Source organism: Equus quagga, unplaced genomic scaffold, assembly GCF_021613505.1.
Source record: "Equus quagga isolate Etosha38 unplaced genomic scaffold, UCLA_HA_Equagga_1.0 146_RagTag, whole genome shotgun sequence".
In the NCBI taxonomy this organism is placed as follows: Eukaryota; Metazoa; Chordata; class Mammalia; order Perissodactyla; family Equidae; genus Equus; species Equus quagga.
In genome coordinates, this window is record NW_025796728.1 from 9,486,587 (window position 1) to 9,507,495 (window position 20,909).

General features: G+C 42.2%; 1 protein-coding gene across 7 annotated transcripts in view; it reads left to right on the plus strand.

Annotated features, from left to right (window-relative positions):
- Positions 1–20,909, plus strand: part of LOC124232966 (RNA-binding protein 47) — a 147,514-nt gene that overhangs the window by 63,939 nt on the left and 62,666 nt on the right. The window lies entirely within an intron of this gene.

Sequence of the window (20,909 nt, forward strand, 5' to 3'; positions counted from 1 at the left end):
CAGTAGAGATGCAGGTAAATCAGTCAACAGACATTTTCTGAGCACCTACTGTGTGCCAGGCTCTGTGCTAGGTACTGGGTAATTTGAGATTAAGACAGAAAGGATTGGATGTCTGCTGCCAGGAGCCTGCTCTAGATGTCTGGCAGACATTAAATAATAAAAGAGTAATGAGGGCACCGAAGAAGAATTATAAAAAGTTTAAGGGAGTTTGAAACCAGAAGACCTAACCTAAACGTTAGTGGGAGGGGCGACCATCAGGAAAGGTTTCTTGGAATTTAAGTGGTGTTTTAACTGAGACCCGAAGGAGAAGGAATGGTTTCCTGGGCAGAGGGAGATGGTGGGCAGGTGGGAGTGACTGTACCAAATGAGGAACAGCCTTTGTGAGGGTCGCAATGTGGGCGAGTGTGTCCGGTTCAAGGAATAAGCACAAAGCTAGTGGGGAATGAGGTCAAGGGAGTGTGGCTTCAGAGGAGCAGATGTCTGTTGTGAAATAAGGACTTAGTCAAACTTCTGGAAGAATCCTAGAAAAGAAGAATTAGAAAAGAATAAGAATAAGAAAATTCTTATTCTTAGAATAAAAAATTCTATTCTTAGAAAAGAATAAGATTCTAAGGAAAGAATCTGGAAAACCCCTTAGAGATTGATTTCAAACTGATGATCAGATTTTTGTTTTTGTCGTTCAGACATCAATCCTTCTGTCTCTATCGGCATTGTTTCCTAGAGCTGGATCCCAAGTCCCGTTTTCCTGCCAGTCCTTTGAATTCTCCCCAAATGTGTTCTTCATTTCCCTCACCTACCTCCCAAAGGAAGGCAATCAACTTCTAGTGAGAGATTGTTTTCATCAACAAATGTGTCCGCTTTTCTTTTTCTCTGCTTCCTTGATGGCACCAGGGAACGGTGATCATTGGCATAGTATATGATTCCCTCATCCAAAGGCCAGATTAAAAAAAAAAAAGGATGATTTAAATAGAACAGACAGAGGCCGGCTTCTTCTTCTTCTTTTTTTTTTTTTGAGGAAGATTAGCCCTGAGCTAACCACTGCCAACCCTCCTCTTTTTGCTGAGGAAGACTGGCCCTGAGCTAACATCCATGCCCACCTTCCTCTGCTTTACACCTGGGACATCTACCACAGCATGGCTTGCCACGCAGTGCCATGTCTGCACCCGGGATCCGAACCAGTGAACCCCGGACCGCCAAATCAGAACCTGCGAACTTAACCGCTGTGCCACCGGGCCGGCCCCATGGCCAGCTTCTTGACTCTGCTTCTGCTTTCGGACCCTTATGAGACTCAGGTTTCATATCTTGGTGCTCTCTGCTGACCTTTTCTATCAAGAGTACTGCTGAGCTGAGGCACTTTGACCAGTAACTAAATCAACAGATTCAGAAATTTACACATACGTGTGTACACATCCGTGTACACATATACATGGAACCCCAATTCCATTGAATTGGCCATCGCAAGCTCGCTTGTTTCCTAGTCGTGAGTGAATTTTATGTGGTCATTTTTTGAGAGGTCTGTAGAGTGTAGGGGCTGACCAGAGGTGGCTAGATCTTTTTAACAGTCCTATAATCTTTTTTTGGAGATTCTTGTCTCAGTCTGAGATAAGATGGGTCTGTTTTCTCCATACAGAAGGGAAGAGAATCACTGGTCATGATTGATGTATAGAAATTTCAACTTTTTACATGAAGTTTTGGTGACCTCTTTGGTCAGTCCTCTTAAAAAGTTAACATCTAGATTATTACCTGATTTTTCTTAAGCCACAGGAAGTCTGTGCTCCTCCCTCAAGACATGGGCATCAGAAGTCAGATGGTGGGGATCCCTAGGAAAGGGCAAGGGAAAAAAATCAAGGATTTTCTAATGGAAACTTTAAAGAAAATAGTAAAAGATGTTGAGCGCTGACCCTCTGCTACTCATCATAGCCTAGATTTCCATCCCAAGTAAGTTAATAAATTAAAAAGTGGATATTGTCTGACCTAAGAGTTGAAAGTGGAAGTTGCTTTTGAAAAGAAGGAAAAGGTGGGCTGCTTAATATGTTGTTTCCTGTGGTAAAATGGCCCTTCGTGTTTCTGAATGGTAGGTCTCATATAGATCTCTTAAAAACAATTTTCCTCAAATCCCTAAAAAGAACCAGAAGGTATACCTTTTGGAAAATGACCTTCATATCATTTTTTTTTTTCAAGAAGACAGACTGTAATGCAAATAGGACTTAAGGTAAGCTCCTTACTGTTGCACAACTCATGTGGTCCATATGGTGGAAACTTGCAGAAGAATAAATACACACAAAGGTCAAGCAAGTGAGCGGAGACAGATTCTCTTTTGTTTAGTCAGCTAATTGGGACGTGTCACAAAATGACCCCAGGCTGCTCCAGGCAATCCCCAACGCAGGTTCTAAAGGTGACTTTTCTGCCTCTTCACCTGAAAATAGTAGAGATTTTTCCTATCCCTTATCATATCTTACTTTTTTACTTTGTAACACATAACTTATTACTACACAGAAGGGGAAAAAGAGGCCCGTAATTTAACTTGATTCAAATGAATAAACCTACAAAAGACTCTCGTGTGAAAGACACTGGGGCAGGTGCATGAGGGATACAAAGACGACTCAGACATGATCCTTGCCCCAGAAGGGTTTAAGAATGAAAGTTTAAGCATTTAATTATAAGAAATATTGACAATAAAACAAGAGTGAATTAGAACAGCAACATCAGAACTCAGATATTTAATGGTATTTCCGAACATGCAGTCGAAGTTAACAGATCTCTTTTCTCATCTATCTCCAGATTTACCAGAGTAAACTCATCACCCTCTTGTCTGGACCTCTCACTTTCCTTTGCTTTTGTCTGGTCTCTGATCCAGTTCAACAAAAGTGCTAATTCAGGCGTGGGGCTTGCTGGTGTTGAGAATTAATGCAAAAGTGACCCCGAAGTCCTCTGCAGTGTATGACCACCTGTGTGTGATTACCATCACTCTGTGACTCAACCAGCATCATGATGGCGGACATGCAGATGTTTGCCTACAAAAGGAAGACTGTCTTCCTAAAAGAAAGAGATTTGTTCCCACCTTAGACAAGGAAAGAGAAAGCTGTGGGGATCAACAAAATGTGTGTCTTTTGGCAGAATAACAGGTGGATGATGGCATTACGCTTTGCAGGAGGGCATTTGGTGCTGTGGAAAGTGAGGAGAATACTCCAGGGCTATGAGGCTGAAATCTGAGGCTAATGTCAGCATTGAGCCTTTAGGCAGATTATGTGGGCAGTGCTCAAATGTCAGCCCTGAAATTTCCAAGAACAAGGTCTTCAAACCAGCCATTAGACAGGCATCAATGTTTACTGTGTTGGGGCCTCATCAGGGGGTGTGCATCGGTTCAAACACGTTGCCCCCGGGTGTCAGCAGTGGCTGCAGACGGAAATAGAGTGTCTGACATTCACTTTGGCCATACTCAGGGGTGTCTGTGCTGTCAGGAAATAACAGTAACAGAACAACCATAGCTTTCGTCAAGAATGACAGAAATTCTGTGTCTGCAAAGTAAGTGAGGTCCTTTTGAAATGAAGACCGAGGTCCACAGAATACAAGGGACATCTTGGCCCATTCGCAGCAACGTGGATGGACCTCGAGGGTATTATGTTAAGCGAAATAAGCCAGTCAGAGAAAGACGAACTCTATATGACTCCACTCATAGGTGGAAGTTAATATATTGACAAGGAGATCTGATCGGTGGTTACCAGGGAAAAGGGGGGTGGGGGAAGGGCACAAAGGGGGAAGTGGTGTACCCACAACATGACTAACAATAATGTACAACTGAAATCTTACAAGGTTGTAATCTATCATAACATTAATAAAAAAAAAAAATACAAGGGACATCTTAAGCAAAGACTGAAGTGGCTATTGAGGAGTCAGACTAGGGTGAAAGGGGGCTGACCCCAGACCAGGCCTTTACATCTAGGCATGTCAGTACCTACTGATTTTATTTTCGTTTGCATTTGTGCAATCAATCACCAAGAGATTCTTAGAATTATAAAATATTGGAGTTAAAAGGAACCCTAGAGGTGATGATGAAAATAAATGATAAATACTGATAACGAGGGGCCAGCCCTGTGGCTGAGTGGCTAAGTTTGCGTGCTTCGATGTGGCCGCCCAAGATTTCGCTGGTTCGGATCCTGGGCGCGGACGTGGCACCGCTCAACAGGCCATGCTGAGATGGTGTCCCACATACCACAACTAGAAGGATCTACAACTAGAATATACAACTGTTTACTGGGGGGTTTTGGGGAGAAGAAGAACAAAAAAAGACAAGAAGATTGGCAACAGATGTTAACTCAGGCACCAATCTAAAAATAAATACATACATAAATAAATAATGCTAATGATAATGAAGATAACGATAACGTTTATTGAGTGCTTACTATGTGCCAGGCACAAAAGAAGTCTTTTACTTACATTATCTCTTTTGCTTGTATGGCCTCATTTAATTCTACAATAATCCCATAAAGAAGGTGTTAGGATTGCTATTTGGCAAATAAGGAAAGTGAGGTCTAAAAGAGAATAAGTGACTTGCCCAAGGTCACACAGTTAGTGCTTGGCAGAGCTGGACACGCAGGCAGTCTGAGCCTAGAGTCTGCACTATTTTTTAAAGGTTTTATTTTTCCTTTTTCTCCCCAAAGCCCCCCGGTACATAGTTGTATATTTTTAGTTGTGGGTCCTTCTAGTTGTGGCATGTGGGACGCCACCTCAGCATGGCTTGACAAGCAGTGCCATGGGTGGCTAAGAGCACAGTCTGTCAGATCTGGAGCCCGCACGGCTCCTGTGCCCCTTGACCTGTTCTTGCTCTGAGACATCTGCTTTTGCTTCACGTTTCAATCATTTTGAGATCTTTAAAAAAATACCAGCGCATACGGAGCTGGCCTGGTGGTGTAATGATTAAGTTCGCGTGGTCTGCTTGGGTTCACGTGTTCGGGTCCTGGGTGCGGAACTACACACCACTCTTTGGGCCATGCTGTGGCGTCATCCCATATACAAAATAGAGGAAGATTGGCACAGATGTTAGCTGAGAGACAGCCTTCCTCAACAACAACAAAAAATACCAATGCACAAGCCCCACTCATTGGGACTCTGATTCAATTGGTCTGACGAGGGGCCCAACCATCAAGATTTTTTGAAAACTTCATAACTGAGTCCCCTGTATGTCCTGTGTGGACAACCATGGCATGGACTTTGCTGGTTAACCTGGTGAATGGCTGTGTATTACTTTTTCCGGAGAGCAAATTTGTGTGTCATAGCAGCTGTTTTTGTTTCTGCTTTTCCTATGGTTTGTGAAGATGGATTGGGCCTTAAAAACCTTTGGCTCCTAGGAGGACGCTGTCACTGCTTGGGGGAGCTCTATCTGAGAAAGGATCCCCTGTTTACACTGCTCCATTATGTGTCCTGTGAACCACATCTCTACCTCCTTCCTCCAGCACTGCTCAGAATAGACAGTTTAATAACTTTACACCTAAAATCTTACAAATTGCAACGGGCTATATGCTGCTGGGACAGCTTAAAGATCAAGGGCACATTTTTGTCTGTGACAACCACTGCCATCTTTATTTGATGTTCACTAAAAATACACACAGACGTACATATACACATATTTTACCTCCATTTTAGGTTGGGGAGGTCTCAAAAATTTCATCAGACCCTTATTTAGACACCAGTAAGAAGAGGTTAAGAGTTTGATCTAGACTCCTACCTTGATTCTAAAATGGGGAAACCAAGTCTGGGGGGTTGAGAGAGAAGAGACCCATCAAAATAGCCAGGCTGAGAACTCAAGTCCCCTGATGTGAATGGTGTTTTCTCTTCACTCTGCTGCCTCTCTTAAAATTTTATTCTGTAGCCTTTCCTCTTCATTCACACTAACACCTTCCTAGTTCTAGTCCTAACTTTATTCCTGAATTATTGCAATAGCCATGGAAGGGAAAAAAAAACCTGGAAGAAACTATAGCAAAATGCCAACGGTAGTTGAGTTTTGAATGGTGGACGTCTAGTTTTTATATCTGCTTTTCTGTGACTTATATATTTTCCTTAATAAACAAATATTACTTCCTAAAGGAAAAGCACAAACCTGTAGTGGAATAGCCTTCTCAGTGGTCTCTGAATGTGTGTGTCCATTATGCAGTCCATTCTGTGGCCCGCTATCAGATTTGCCTCCCTAAAAGGTGTTTTTCTTCAGTCGTTATCCTGCTTAAACCTTCAGGGCTCCTATTGCTCTTGAGAAAAGTCCAAACTCCTGGAATCCAAAGGTCTCCTTAATCTAGACCCACCCTCTGCCTGACCCTTATCTTCACCACACCCAACACAACCCTCCCTTCTTGCCCAGCCAGCATCCTCCCTGTCCTGGAACCAAGAGAACTCTATCCAGTTCCTTTGCTCATGCCGTTCTCTTTGTGGAGAGCCCTGCACACTTTGTTCTTTCCTGTTTACCTGTCCAGATGTTGTCTTTCTAGGTTCAGTTCAAATACTTCCTCCTCCAGCTCACTTTTGTCACTTTTTATCTGTGTCTGGGATGGCAGATAGGTTTTTTGTTATATTCCAGGTCTAGGCAATTGAAAATACGTTGCCTGGAGAATCCTGAGAGCCTGCCCACCGATGCTCAGAGCGAAAGAGTTCTGTGATCAGTAGTGGTTGCTGCCATAGGCACGAGGGAGAAGTAACAGAATGTGTGTTATTATTTTCCGTCTAGATGTACTGACTATTCTTCTACACCTGTAATGTCCAATATGGTAGCCACTAGTGACACGTGGCTGTTTAAATTTAGATTAATTGAAATTAAATACAATTAAAATTTCACTTCCTTAGTCGCACTTTCAAGTGCTCAATAGCCACATGTGGCTCCTGGCTACCATATTGAACAGCAAAGATAGAGAACCTTTCTATCATTACAGAAATTTTTATTAGCCCGGTTTTAGCCAAATAGTTACATGACAATGGAAGAGAGAATACCTTGGTTTCATGTGTGCACACCTTGTTTTCTCAGTGAGACCAAAAGCTTTTTATGGGGAGGAATCCTCTCTTATAATTACTTTGTAGCCCTGGAGCACCGAGCCAGTACTGGGCATGTTGGAAATACTGTGTAAGTATTTGTTGAATTGAATTTTTAGTACCAGTTCAGCAATATGTGATAAAGTAGAGTAGTAGAAAGAGAACACTGATTTGGAAACCAGGAAGCCAAGTTTCTGGCCCCAGCTCTTCTGCCAATTAGTGTGTAACTTGGAATATATCATTTACCTGAAGTAGGTCATAGTTTCCTCGAGTGTAAACAGTAATAAACTAAGCTTTGGCAGAGCATTTTTCCAGTTTTGGAATTTTGTGATACATAAGGAGTGTTCGCTTTTAAACAAAAGTGCACACACACACTCAGAGTGAAAACTAGCAGATTAAAAAATATCCTCGCTTATTTTAAATCCCATTTATCGAATTTTCCAAATATATCAGACTGTCATTGGAGGGTTTAACTCCCTGCCAGCTCGACAGCTAAATTCTTGGAAGAGGATCGTAGCAAAGGTGAGATGACTCCATAAGTAGAGAATGTCAGACTCAGGCGCGTCCAATGGAGAATTCGGGAGCCTTTGTCAGCAAGAAGGCGATGCAACATCTCCCTGCCATTTGACACTATATTCAACCAAACTGTATGCAGACGTCACCAGCTGATGCTGCCCACCCTCTGTCGAGGCTCTAAGTGACGGGTCAGCAAACTACGGCCCCCTCCGTTGTCTGTTTTTATGTTTTGTATGTAGTTAAAGATGGTGTTTACATTTTTAAGAGTTCCCAAAAGAAAAGTATGTAACAGAAACCGTATGGCCTGCAAAGCCTAAAATATTTACTATCTGGCTCTACACTAATGACTAGTGACCTTTGTGTACAGATTCAACCACTTTTCAAGGCAGATCGCTTTCTGAAATGTCATGAGGGCATGAAATGTCCATGTTCTCTGTGCTTTAAAGAACCCCGAAGACAGGGCAAAGAGGCCGGGCTGCTAGGGTGCAGGCTGGGCCACGTGGCTCCATCTCCTTTGTATCTGAAGCAGGCAGGGCCCTTGACATGGTGTTCTGAAGGTGGAAAGCAAGTCCTTGGATCCAGAGTCTGTGCGTTCATTCTGGCCTGACTTTGGAAATTTGATGAGTCACAGTTTCTGGCTGTGTCCTCCTTGACATTTAGCATTCACCAGAAGAAATTCTGAAGGCTCCTTGAAGGGGAAAGCTGCAGAATCCTTGGGCGCTCAAGCTTATCTAAGGAGGGAGCCCAGGCTTACATCTCAGTTTGTTCTTCTTTTTCTTTTTCCTCTTGCAGACACTCGTTTCAGCACTTGAGGGGTCAGTCTAGCCTGAGTGTGCAGATAAAGGGGCTGAAGTGGAGAGGCCGACCCAGCCATCAGGGTTAGGGCAGGGCTGGGCCAGTGTCTGAACTGAGACAGCAGGCCTGCCAGTTGAGGCTGTCGAAAAAATGACTCTTTACTTTTCCTTCGGATGCCCTGTGGCCAGGTGTGGGGGCCTTGGGTTCCCCCAAACCCTCTTTCTGCCTAGGTGTGTATCTAGACTTCCACCAGGTCTTGGTTTCTGAAGTGCACCTCTTCTTAATTCTAACACTCCAGTTTTGGCATCTTTTCTTTTCTGATCTATCCTTTTTTCTCTTCCCCTTGTCCCATTCTCTCCTAGGCTAATTTTCAAAGTTCTGTCACCCTCGGCTTCTGTATACACAACTGTGCCTCGCATTTAACAAAATCCAAATTTACAAAGCAAAAAAGATTTGAAAAGTATATCTTCCCTTTGTTAAAGAAATTTTTCCTGTGAAAGACTAGTATCTCCCTCTCTCCCTTAGGTGTTTATCACTTTCCACATTACATTATAACCATTGGTAATTGGGGGAGGGCCCCTAGTTGACTGCAAGCAAATTCATTTTTGTATTTGCAGATCACGTGGCCCAGTGAATGTATACCCTTGCCCCCACGCTGGATCATAAAAATAAGTTTACTTTCCCTTGTTTGTTTACTGTTGAGCTTGAGCTCATTAAATATATCCAGTGGCCTGGGTCATGATCATACCAAAAATAGGGCCTTGGCTCACTTACAACAATGGTTGCATTTGCTTCAGTTGGTACAGATTCCTTTGGAGAAATTCCCAACTTGTTCTTAAGGATGATTCTAGCCCAGCACCAGGTCCCAGCAGCTTCCGGTTAATAGTAAAATCACTGCCTGTACACCACTGCTCCGTTCCAGAATTCCCAGCCCTGAACAATATTGTTGTCATGACCAGGGAACCATCCATTAGGAAAGTCTATTCCAAGTCAAAATGCTGATGGCTAGTTCTGGATAGAATTCCCAGCTATGAGACGGAGAGAGAGAGAAGAGAAGTAACAGAAATTGATTACTAAAATTTGAGATGCAAATAAGCAGAAAGCCCCATCATCTTTGGGATTCTCCATTATTCAGAGTTCAGTGTAAGCCTAACAGTTACAAGCTGAGATTTTGGTGCATGAGTGGGTGGGTTCCAGTCTTGCCTTTCACCAATGATTAGCTTTACTTGACTTCTTTGGCTTTCTGGTCTCTCATTTGTAAAACAGGGATCATAATAGTGCTTGTCACATAGGATTTTGGAGATGATTGAAGAGGTAATAATATATGTCAAGAATTTAGCACTGGGTCTGGTACACAATGGGTGCTTAATCATTGTTAGTATTAGTGTTTCAGCACATGTGTGAGGGGCATCGTCTAGTGCAGTGTTTCTCAAACTTTTTGGGCTCAGTACATCTTAACAGGCAAATAAAATAAAGAATGGTCAATTAGATATAAACTTCAGATAAGCAATAAGTAATTTTTTTAGTATAAGTATGTCCCAAATACTGCATGGATACTTATACTAAAATATTATTCGTTATTTATCTGAAATTCAAATTTAACTGGGCACCCTGCATTTTTATTTGCTAAATCTAGCAACTCTGTCTTTACATTCTTAAAAATTATTGAGGAAGCCAAAGTGCTCTTGTTTGTGTGGGTTGTATCTGTTGTTATTTACCACATTAGAAATTCAAACTGAGAAATTAAAAATACTTGTTTATTAATTACTTGAAAATAACAATAGTAAACTCTTATGGTAACATAAGTAACATTTTTAAAAAAATATACTTGCAAAACAAAGTAGATGGTAAAGAGTACATTGTTTATATTTTTACAGATCTCTTTTTCTTCCCAAATCTCTTTAATTACTGGCTTGATAGATGTCAGCTTATATTTGCTTCTGCCTTCAACCTGTTGAGATATGTTATTTTCATCAAAGTATATAAAGAAAATACAACCTCACAAAGATATGTAGTTGGAAAAGGAAGTATTCTAGTAGCCTTTTCAGATAATCGTGAACATTCTTCTTTGATATTGAACCCAGACTCCACAGGAGATAGTTTTCTAGAGACTAGTTGCAGAATCTGAAACCTTATCAAAGAACTTTTCATACTCTCACATTAAAATCCACCAGATTATCTTGTACTTTGAATGGATCTTTTGCCTATGCATGGTTCTGTAACGTCATGAATTGGTCATGTGGAAAATATTGGTTTACTGAGTTGTGACCATCTTCCAAATGTTGACACATTTCATTATACAATATGAAAAGAAAATCACATTAGTTGTTAATATCACAACTAGTCTCATCAGAAAAGCCTTTAATTATTGGCAAGCTGTCAAGCTCAGGGTGGTAAATGTGGGTTCTCCAAAATTTTAACCTTTGCTTGAAAGCTCAAATTTTATCATTGGAAATGAATACTATCAGTTGTGTTCTTTGAAGGGACAGGCACACTTTGTTCATTTTCCAGAAAATGTCTGCCACATACCCAAGTCTGAAGAACCAGAGTTTATCTGTCAGTCGTTTGTTCAAGTACAAACGGTGTTCTATGACAAAAGCAGCTTTGGTTCACTCTGTAACTCAATCCATGAGTGGTTTTCCTTGAGACTGTCATCATGATTGTGTATGAGGCGAAAGTGCTTTATGCATACTTCCCATTTCATCACATAGAATATTAAAAAGATAGATACTTAAGAGTCCGGATATAATAAAATCAATATTTTCCTGCTTCATCAAGTACATTCTTAAGGAAAGCTGGATCTTTAAAAAACAAAACAAAACAAAACAAAACAACTTGGAGTGCCTGGTGGGAAAGACGGCTATGATTACTAGAACACTTTGGTGCCATTGTCTTATTTTGGGCTGAGACGCCAGCAGTTTTACCCACCATTGCCTTTTCATCATTAGTGCAAATGTCCACACAGTGAAAAAGACAAAAATATTAGTAGTATTATGAAAATAGTTTTGACCTTGCAGACCTCTAAAAGAGTCTTAGGATCTCCCCGGGGATCCGGGGACCTTGCTTTGAGAACTGTGGGTGTAGAGGATGATGTCCCAGTGAAAGGCAGGGCTGGACAGTATAGATCCATCAGGTGTTCCCCTCCCCTGCTGCCTCCTCTCCTTCCTTGGGCCCTTTGGGAAAACATCAAGGGCTGTTGGGACCTTCCTTAGGGTCTGGGTTTGGGCTGAGTGATGAGCAGTTTCCGAGGCCACACTCGAGATGCTCTCGGAAGCGCTCTCCAGAGAACTGAGGGGCTGGAGTGATTCAGGGAAGTTCTGAGACCATTGGCAGATTCTGAGAGACTTAGCAGCTCCGAATAAAATCTTCACTTTCTGCTGCTTCCTCTTCTCCTATCCTCTAGTGTCTGAGGGAGCTCAGAACCACTTTTAGAATCTGGAACCATCCTGCAGACCCACTATGTGCTGAACTCAAAGATACCTGTGCTAGAAGTCGGGCCCTAGAACTGACAGACGCTCTGGAACAGGCCCCGGGCAATACAGTGACATTCACCGGATATTAATTATTCTGCCCTATGAGAACTCTGTGGTTAAAAATTCCGGGTATCCCTGCATGCTGGCACCCCCAAAACAAAAAAGCGAAAACTCAGAATTGTATGTCTGGAAGTGGGAAAATGCTATTATGAAATATTGATATTGTATAGAAGGCACAGTTCTTTCTCAGGGGGACAGAATTTAGTCTCTGAGCTGCGTGAGATAGAATATTTGAATACGGTAGCACACGTGGTCTATATTACACAGCCTACAGTGTTGAAAGTCAGATATCAAATCTGTGGCCACAGAAGAAATGAACATAGAGGCGTACCTGAAGTGGGGAATCCATACTGTCTATTTGGTTGGGTTTTGTGGTCAAATGAAGGCCCCATAATAGTGTGTGTCAATAGATTTCAAAGTGAACAGGACAGTTTGTCTTTGGGGTAAGAAGAGATGGAGGGAAGTGGGTGGGGAGTCCAAGGAAACCAGTCAAACAGAACAGGTTCTGCGCAAAGAACAGTGAAAACATACACAGGTGGCTGTTGATCTGGCAAATGAGATGTTGTATACCACGTACCTGGTCATTGCAGACATTTGATAAATGATGCTCGTTTCATGGCATGATTTGATGCTTAGCTTATTTGCTATCTCATCTTTATAACTCACTTTTCTCATCCTCTTTCAAATATAGAAAAATGAAAAAGCAAAGCAACTATATCAAAACCGTAAACTCCCGGGCCTCCGCTGACACCTGGAATCCACTCCATTGAGGCACTGCTTTGGGTTCAGATAGTGTGTCTTCACATTTTTTTCCCTCAAGATTCACATATGTTCCTTAATAATAAGCACTGAACTCCTCACTGACGGCCGCAGAGGTGGATCCTCTGGTGGTCTAGAGGCAGCTGATGTACACACAAATATGCTGGCCCAGGGGGTCCCAGGGTACACGATCAAAAGAGGTGCTACTAAGGAAAGACTCCTATCAAGTGAGTCATTATTCCCTGGTCATGCAGGCTTGTCGCTTTGGAGACTTGCTCCTGTTGGGTTTGCCCACAGAAGGGCACGCAGGGACAGCAGTAGCCTGGAGCTGGGTTATAGGGGTCAAGTGAGATAAACCCGAAAATAGGGTAGGAGTTTGACTAGCCTGGAGGGAGGGGAAGGAGGGAGATGAGGCAAAGAGCCATCTAAGAGGAAAATATGTCACAAAGAGTAAGGAGAAGTGATTAGAGCGGGGGGCAGTTCAGGGCACTGAGAAGAGGTGTTGGAGGGCGGGGAGCCGGCCAGCGTTTGAGGGGCAACAGGGAAATCCTGGTCTGTCAGGAAAGCCGAGCTTCAGTCCCTGTGGCATCTGCAGTCGCCCTGCGACCTCCGGCCAGTTGTTGGATCTTTCTGGATATCAGGTCTCTCGTTGGTAGAATCTGGATGATAACATCTGTTTTACCTCCTTCAACGGCTTGTTTGATATATAAAGTATAAACATAAAATAGTAGGAAAAAATAGAATGATGAGAATAATTGCTCTCCACCACATTCCCATGTCTGTCTGTCTGTCTGTCTGTCTCTGTCTCCCTCTCTCTCGGAAGCAAGGCAGAAAAGGAAGGAGGGAAGGAAGGGAAAAAGAAGAGATAATGAGGAGAAAAAAGTGAGGCGAGGATGAGACGTTATAAAGCAGGTTGCTACTTGTGTTAGAGGGCAAGATGAATTCACGATGAGGAGAAATGTGAAAGCAAAGAGGGACGGCAGCCTGGGCTGGAGGCTGGGGAGGGCCCCTCACCACACCCCTGAGAGGCAGATAACCGGCCATGTAGGATACCCACCCAAAACAGATTAGTCAGTCAGACTAAAGAGAAGGGAAGTCAATTGCCCTTAGTCACAGCACTAACCCGAGGTACCTATAATATGAGGAAACTGAAAATAAGATGGGACCTATGTACATAAGGTGGGGGGGTGGGAGACAAAAAAAAAATTGCAGTAACCCTTAAGATGTTTCAAAAATGTAAAGGACTATTCTGTGCCATTTTCTAGGCTCTCAAATTGGGAGAGCTGTCAGTTCTTTGGGATAGCTTTCCCGGTTTTAGACATTTTTATTTTACAGATGAGGAAGCAGGCTCAGAGAGGTCAAGTGATCTGTGCAAGGTCACACAGCTGGTGTATAGAAAAGCCATGATCTCAATTCTGTGTTCAGTTTTCTTTCTACCCCACTAGACATCCTAAAGGTATGAAATGCCGAATTCTGAGTATTCCTGGGGACTAGGGCAGGGGGTGGGGCGAGAGAGTGGTTTTTTTTTTAATTTGCCTAACCTGTCTATGTGTGTTATTCCAAAGCCAAAGTCAATTCGTTCTTCTCCTCTAGACGGCCTTGGTCTTCTTTTAGGAAGTAGGCTTGACGCTTGCTAAATAATGCTGCTTTCTCATTTCTCAGACTGTCCCACTCAGAGCACCGAGAGCGGCTGGTGCGTGCTGGCCACATGGGCTCCGGACTCTAGCAATCTCCATATGTAGTTTCCGTAAAACCAGGCAGATGATCCCAGGGCACCCTCTTTATCTTGTTAACCCTGGTGGTTCCAAGAGGCACCTGACATTCTGGGTATGCTAATAATTCGGTGCCAGCAAGTTTCTGTTATCCTCCAGTTGTAATTGTTAACTTGAATGGAATGCAAAACTTCTGGTTTGGAGCAGAGTTGGTTTTTTAACTGTGAATGACTTGAGGGCTATGGAAAACGGGCAGTACGTTTCGTTTATTGTGGAAGATGGTTTCTGAAAAGCTGTTTTGAGGTGCCTTTGCTCTGATAAATAGAAATGGACGGTAAATGTGTAGTTGGTCCTGTATCTACAGACTCCCTGGTGAGCTCTACCCTTTGTTAACTCTTGCCTTTGACACTTTTTCGGTTTAGCAAGCCAAGACTTACTTGGCGATTAGAACAATGAGCTTATCGTAATGCTGCTTTAAGCGCGCGCGCACACACACACACACACACACACACCCCAACTCTAACGCCTCTAGTGTCAAGGTTTAATTCTGTGAGCCCACCCAACTCCTTGCAAATTTGGGATTTTTTTTCCCCCTTAAGAGGAAGTGTGGAAATAGAGCCTGTGTGTTCATTTGCATTATTGTACATCACACGATATCCTTGCGACCATTATATTGTGTTCTCTCAATGGTGTTTGCTCTGAGGGTGGGACACAAGACTGTTTAGTGTCTCGTAAAACATTTACCAAAAGCACTGAGCCATGATTTGGAAGGGCATTCCGTGGCCAGAGTGTGGGAGGAGAGAGCCAGCAGGGGAAGGAGAGCTCCAGGTGTCTGGCAGGTACTTGTTTCATACTTCAGTATTTATAAATATTTTAAAATGTCAGATTACATACGATTTGGGTCCCCTTCTGCTGAAGGGACGGGAATGGTGCGGCAGGGGGGAGGGCGCAGAAGTAATTTCTTTGCAAACTGTACTTTTCGGTGGCTCGGCGTTCCCGGATAATTGTAATCTTCAGTTTCGATCAGACGTTGTTTTCGGTTTTGCTAGAGGGCCGTGCGTGCCATGGAGAGTGAGGCGATATCTCCCTGTGCTGGAGGTGTCCCAGTGCTCCACATCAGATGGTAGCATTTGCTTTCGCAAAGAATTCTTCGGAACCCTGCAGGTGCAGAGTTTCTAAGAGGCGACGTGTAACCTTGCGATTTGCACTTCGTGTGCCCCGTGACTCATTCCACTAAAAGCTTTTGCTAAATGGTGGCTCTGGTTTCACGATAATACTTTTAAACTTTCTTTATTTTCCTCCTTCTGTTAAATTTCGACAAGATAGCAAATTAAAGGTCAGCTTGATAGACTGCTTCTTATCCTCAAATCTGTGTTTTTAAAATGCAGCTGCTAGGAATGATTCTGTGTGCTGGGCGTAGAGAGTTCTGGAGAAACTAATGACTAAATAGTTTTTGGGAATAGTATTTATATTCTAGCTTGGTTTTTTTTTTTTTTGGTGAAAATATGAGCATACGTGATAAAACTAGAGCCTTAATCAAATGTTTAGATTTGATCAATCGTAATAATGAAATCCTGACAGATACCTGCCACCGTGCTATTAGTGGCTAAAACCCAAACAGTAAATAGGAAAATCTAGAAAAACAATAGCTCCAGAAGATTTCTGTAATGGTCAGTTCTTGGGGAAAGGAGTGGCAGTATATTATATGCAATTTCACAAACATATGGAATCTTTGGCCTGTTTACTGTATCTTAAGAGCCTATTGATTATGAAAGACCATGATTGGGTACATTTTGGCCCAGGAACACTGGCAGTAAGAAGCCAAGTGTTGTTCTTCTGACAAGTTCCCAGTCATGGCACAATGGCTGGAAGAAATGATTGTTTCAGAGTTAGAGGAAGCTTGCTTCACAGGGAAAGACTTCGAGGTGGCTTTGTGTATTTAGGTAAATAAGACTAAATGTAACCACCGTGGAGGTCAAAAGACATCGAGTTCCCCGAGGGAAGCAGAGTTGTTATTTTTGTATGCATCTCAGAAAATTGAGTTTAGCAGCGAGTTATTTAACTACCCTGATCACTGAAAGTTTATGTAACTTGCGACAGGTGGATTAACTTTTTTCTTACTTCTCTTTGAAGATTTCGAAACAGAGGTAAGAGTACTTGCTGTCTACTTGTCTGTCCCATAGATGCACTTAGATTGCTTTAGAGTCTGTCAAACTTTTGACCTTCTGTGACAGCACATCAGTCCAGGACAGACCCTGAGCAATACGGAGCTCTGATTCATTCACTGTCTCTAAAGTAGACGGATGCAGTTGCACGCTTGAAATTTTATCAGAGGAACAGAGAGACTCCAGGAAAAAGGCTAAAAATAAACCATTTCCAGATACTTGTCATTCCTCATTTCCCTTTATTTCTTTTAGAAAATCCTTATTTAGTGCAGTTCCTTTGTTTAGCTTTTTCAAATTTCAAATCCCAAAGATCTATACAGAATTGTAAGAAACTAGGATCACCAAAGGCTACATTTTACATCTCTTGCTAGGAGTTCTTCCGGTTCCATGATAGTTTCTTGATGGATCAAGTCGTACATCAGATCAAGCCCTGAATAAATTGGTCTGGCATTTTAAACTTTGCTGTTACATGTGATATAATAATGCTTCCATATCACGGTGGCTTCATAACTCATCTAATTGAGTAAAGTCTCTCCACAAAGGAGGTTGTCATCTGTCGCTGCTGTCCTTTAGACTGCAACTTCTTGATTTGTAATATGTCGTGAAGGTGAACTCTCTGGGGATAATGATAGGCCTCAAATTAGGTGGCGATTTGCAACATGCCGCAATGCCCGAGAAGTCGGGCTGTTTTGGCTTGTTTGGACAGAACTGTAACGCAAAGGTGTGAGTGGGTGACACGCACCTTTAGAGATGATTTTGAGTAACTGTGCCAGAAAAATCACATTCATGGGAGCTTGGGGTCAGAACTATGCAGGCCAGCTAGAGGAATCATCCTAAAGACTGGGGCTATTTTTGGCTGATTTTATTTTGGTAGGATGAAATAAAAACGGCATATGTATAGGTTAGCTGAGCAATGACTAAAAATCCTTCACTTGTCTAGCAACTCAAGGTTTTAAAGTAAGGCCAAAAACAGTCCTCATAGCAGCCAAAATTAATGCCATTAAGTCCATGAGGGCCTCATTCGGTGCCTATTGACTCTTGGTTTAGGCATCTTTCAGTAAAATTCCTGTTTTCTTGGTGCACAAGAAATCAGAACTCTTTCTTCTCTTTGTTGGCTGATGATCATTCATTCATGCATGCATTCATTCATTCAACGAATATTTATTAAGGTCTCATTCTGGGCTAGGCTCTCATCTCTCAGTTCTTAAATGTCACTTCTTCAAGGTGACCTCAGACCCCCTAAATTAGGTTCTATACTTCCTCCTTTAAGGTAGTCATCATATTTGTTTTGTTTTATACTTGCCTCCTCTGCCAAAGCGGAAGTTCCTTTAGGTCGTGGTTCATGAATGTCTTATTTACCATTGTATCTCCAGTGCTTTGCACATAGTAGGCATTCAAAGAATATGTACCAAATATGTGAATAAATGAATGAGAGAAAGCAAATGAGAAGGACCAGGATGGTTAGAGGCAGGCATGCAACAACGAAAAATAACAGGGAAGATAATAATAACAGATAACAGGAAAACGGCAACAACTCCTGTCATCCAGCGTAGAAGCAGTGGCCTCTGAAGTCATCCATCACTCCGTTGCAGCCCAGCTCGACCAGGCACGTTTCTAAGGATGACCTTGATTCACCGAGAAGAAGGATGTGCTCAATAGCGTCTGTTTAAAATGACAGCGAGGACTGCAAATCATTTCATAAAGATTTTTATCTAAGAGAGTAATAGTTTTCTTACTTAAGTGGCTGAATTCATATTTGGAAAATTTCACATATGCGTAATTTTTTATTCCTACAGTTATGAAGTTCCAGTGAATACATTTATCACTTGTGAAAATGTAAAAAGAGCCTGGAGGGAATACACGAGAGAAAAACTTCCGTGTAATAAGATTAAGTCAAATAAGTGCCTTGAAAAAAGATTATTTAGCATTATTTATTGAAGTATAACATAAAGGCAGTAAAATACACAGGTCTTAAGTATACAGCTTGATGAATTTTTACATATATATGAACCTGTGTAACCACCACTCAGATGGAGGTACAGAACATTGTCAGTGTCCCAGAGAACCCTTGTGCCTCTCCTCCCTTCCACCCCCCATCTCCCCCACCTCACCCATGCCTTGCTCCAGGTAAACATTATTCTGACTTCCATCACTGTAGATTAGCTTTGGCTGTTCTTTTTTTTTTTTTTTAAGATTTTATTTTTCCTTTTTCTCCCCAAAGCCCCCAGTACATAGTTGCATATTTTTAGTTGTGGGTCCTTCTAGTTGTGGCATGTGGGATGCTGCCTCAGCATGGCCTGATGAGCGGGGCCATGTCCACGCCCAGGATCCGAACTGGTGAAACCCTGGGCCGCTGAAGCAGAGTGCGCGAACTTAACCACTCCGCCACGGGGCTGTTCTTGAACTTCGTAAAAATGGAATCATCCAGTAGATGCTCTTTTCTATCTGGCTTCTTTCGCTCAACATTCTGTCTGTGATATTCATCCACATTGTTTCGTGTAGCTGTAGTTTATTCCTTTCTTGTTGCATAGTATCCCTTTTAAGAACAGACCACAGTTTAATACATTTGGGGGGAATTAAAAACATGACTATATGAGCTGGAAATCATTCCGTGTGTGCGCCTGCTCTTTAAAGCTAAGTGATCTCATAAAGGGTGGGATGGAAATGTTATCACCTGTAAAGGGCGGAAGGAGAGAAGTCTGTTTCTGGGAGTGTATTTGCTAAGTGCTCTGTAGGGGCTGTTTATTTAACTGAAACCATTGCCCTAGGAGGTGACTGCCACTGTTTTTGCACATGAGGAAATTGAGCCTGAGAAAAGTTTCGTGACTTCACGATTGGTCTGAACTAAACACACAAGTTACTTACAGCAGAGAGCACTCTGGTCTGGCAGAGACGACGCCACGTGGCTGTTGAGGCTGTGCGACCTCCTTAACGAAGACTCAGCTCTTATACGATAGTGCAGACTTGTCTATCTCCTGTTGGAAGGCTGGCCGTTGACCTGACTTTTCTTAGGTCATTTTTCTCTCTCTTTCCATTCAAAGTTTGTTTTGTTTTGAAAAGAAGGCTTTCATATATTTTTCATTCTTACCTTTGTTTATGAATTTTTTTTTGCTTATGAATAATTTTTATTTTGAGATGCACATGGTATATTCTAAAATGTGTATTTAGCAACTTTTGAGGTTTTTAATTTTTTAAATTTTATTTATTTATTTATTTTGGGGAGGAAGATTAGCCCTGAGCTAACATCTGCTGCGAATCCTCCTCTTTTTGCTGAGGAAGACTGGCCCTGAGCTAACATCCGTGCCCATCTTCCTCTACTTGATAGGTGCGGTGCCTACCACATCATGGCTTGATAAGCGATGCCATGGCTGCACCTGGGATCCGAACCGGCAAACCCTGGGCCGCCGAAGCGGAAGGTGCGAACTTAACCACTGCACCTCCGGGCTGGCTCCTTAATTTTCTTTTTTTTAAATCAGGTTTTAATATCTGTGCATAAAGAAATATTCAGTCACCATAAGAAAGGTGGGTGAATTTCAAGTCAAAATTGCCAAGAAATTTCCTGGGAGGCAAAGGTCATGTCTTCCAAAGCAGGGTTTGAAGTGCTTTAAATGGTAACTCACAGAAGGCCCTGCAGGCTGACCCAATGGATGTCAGAGTTTCTGACTCAACTGAACATCTTGGAAATGATCAAAGTTTCCGAATTTCCTTTTCCTCACTACCGTCCTCAATTTTCCATCCTACAAATCTATGCATTCACAAATATTCCATTCTTACTTCAAAAGTTACCAGAGACTTGCTCAGAATGTCCTTCACTTAGAGGAACAAAAGGGAGTATATGCTCTTTAGGTTTTTCCCTAGTTGGGGATGACAGAGGTGGTGTTTTTAACTTTGCATTAATATTATAAGGCATATCAGTGTGGTCAGGTCATCACTCCAGGCAGGCTACAGATAAGCTGGTTAGCCCACCCTGTGCCCAATGCAAGACAAGAAGATGCCCTGTTAGTGTCTCAGTCAGACATTTTAAGTCACTTCTGGAAAGAGCAAGAGATGCCCAGATTCTCTCTTTCAAAGGCTGCATTATTTTCTCAGTTAGTAGAAAGCCCCTTTCATATGGGACCCTTGAAAGGAGCCATCGGAGATTTGATCTGATTCTTTTTAACTTTATGAACAACCACAGGAACAATATCTTGTATTTGTATACTTTTAAAAATACGTTCTCAAATAATTTTTAGGGTTAAATTTTTTTTTTTTAAATTCTGAGATGTAAAATATACCCATTTTGTATATGAGACAGCTGAAATGGAGAAACTAAGCTTGCACCTCTGGTTAGTGAAAGAACTGACATCTAGATTTTCTACCTCTGCCGAGCCCAGCTCTTCTCACTGGCCCACACTCCCAGCTCTTCTCACTGGCCC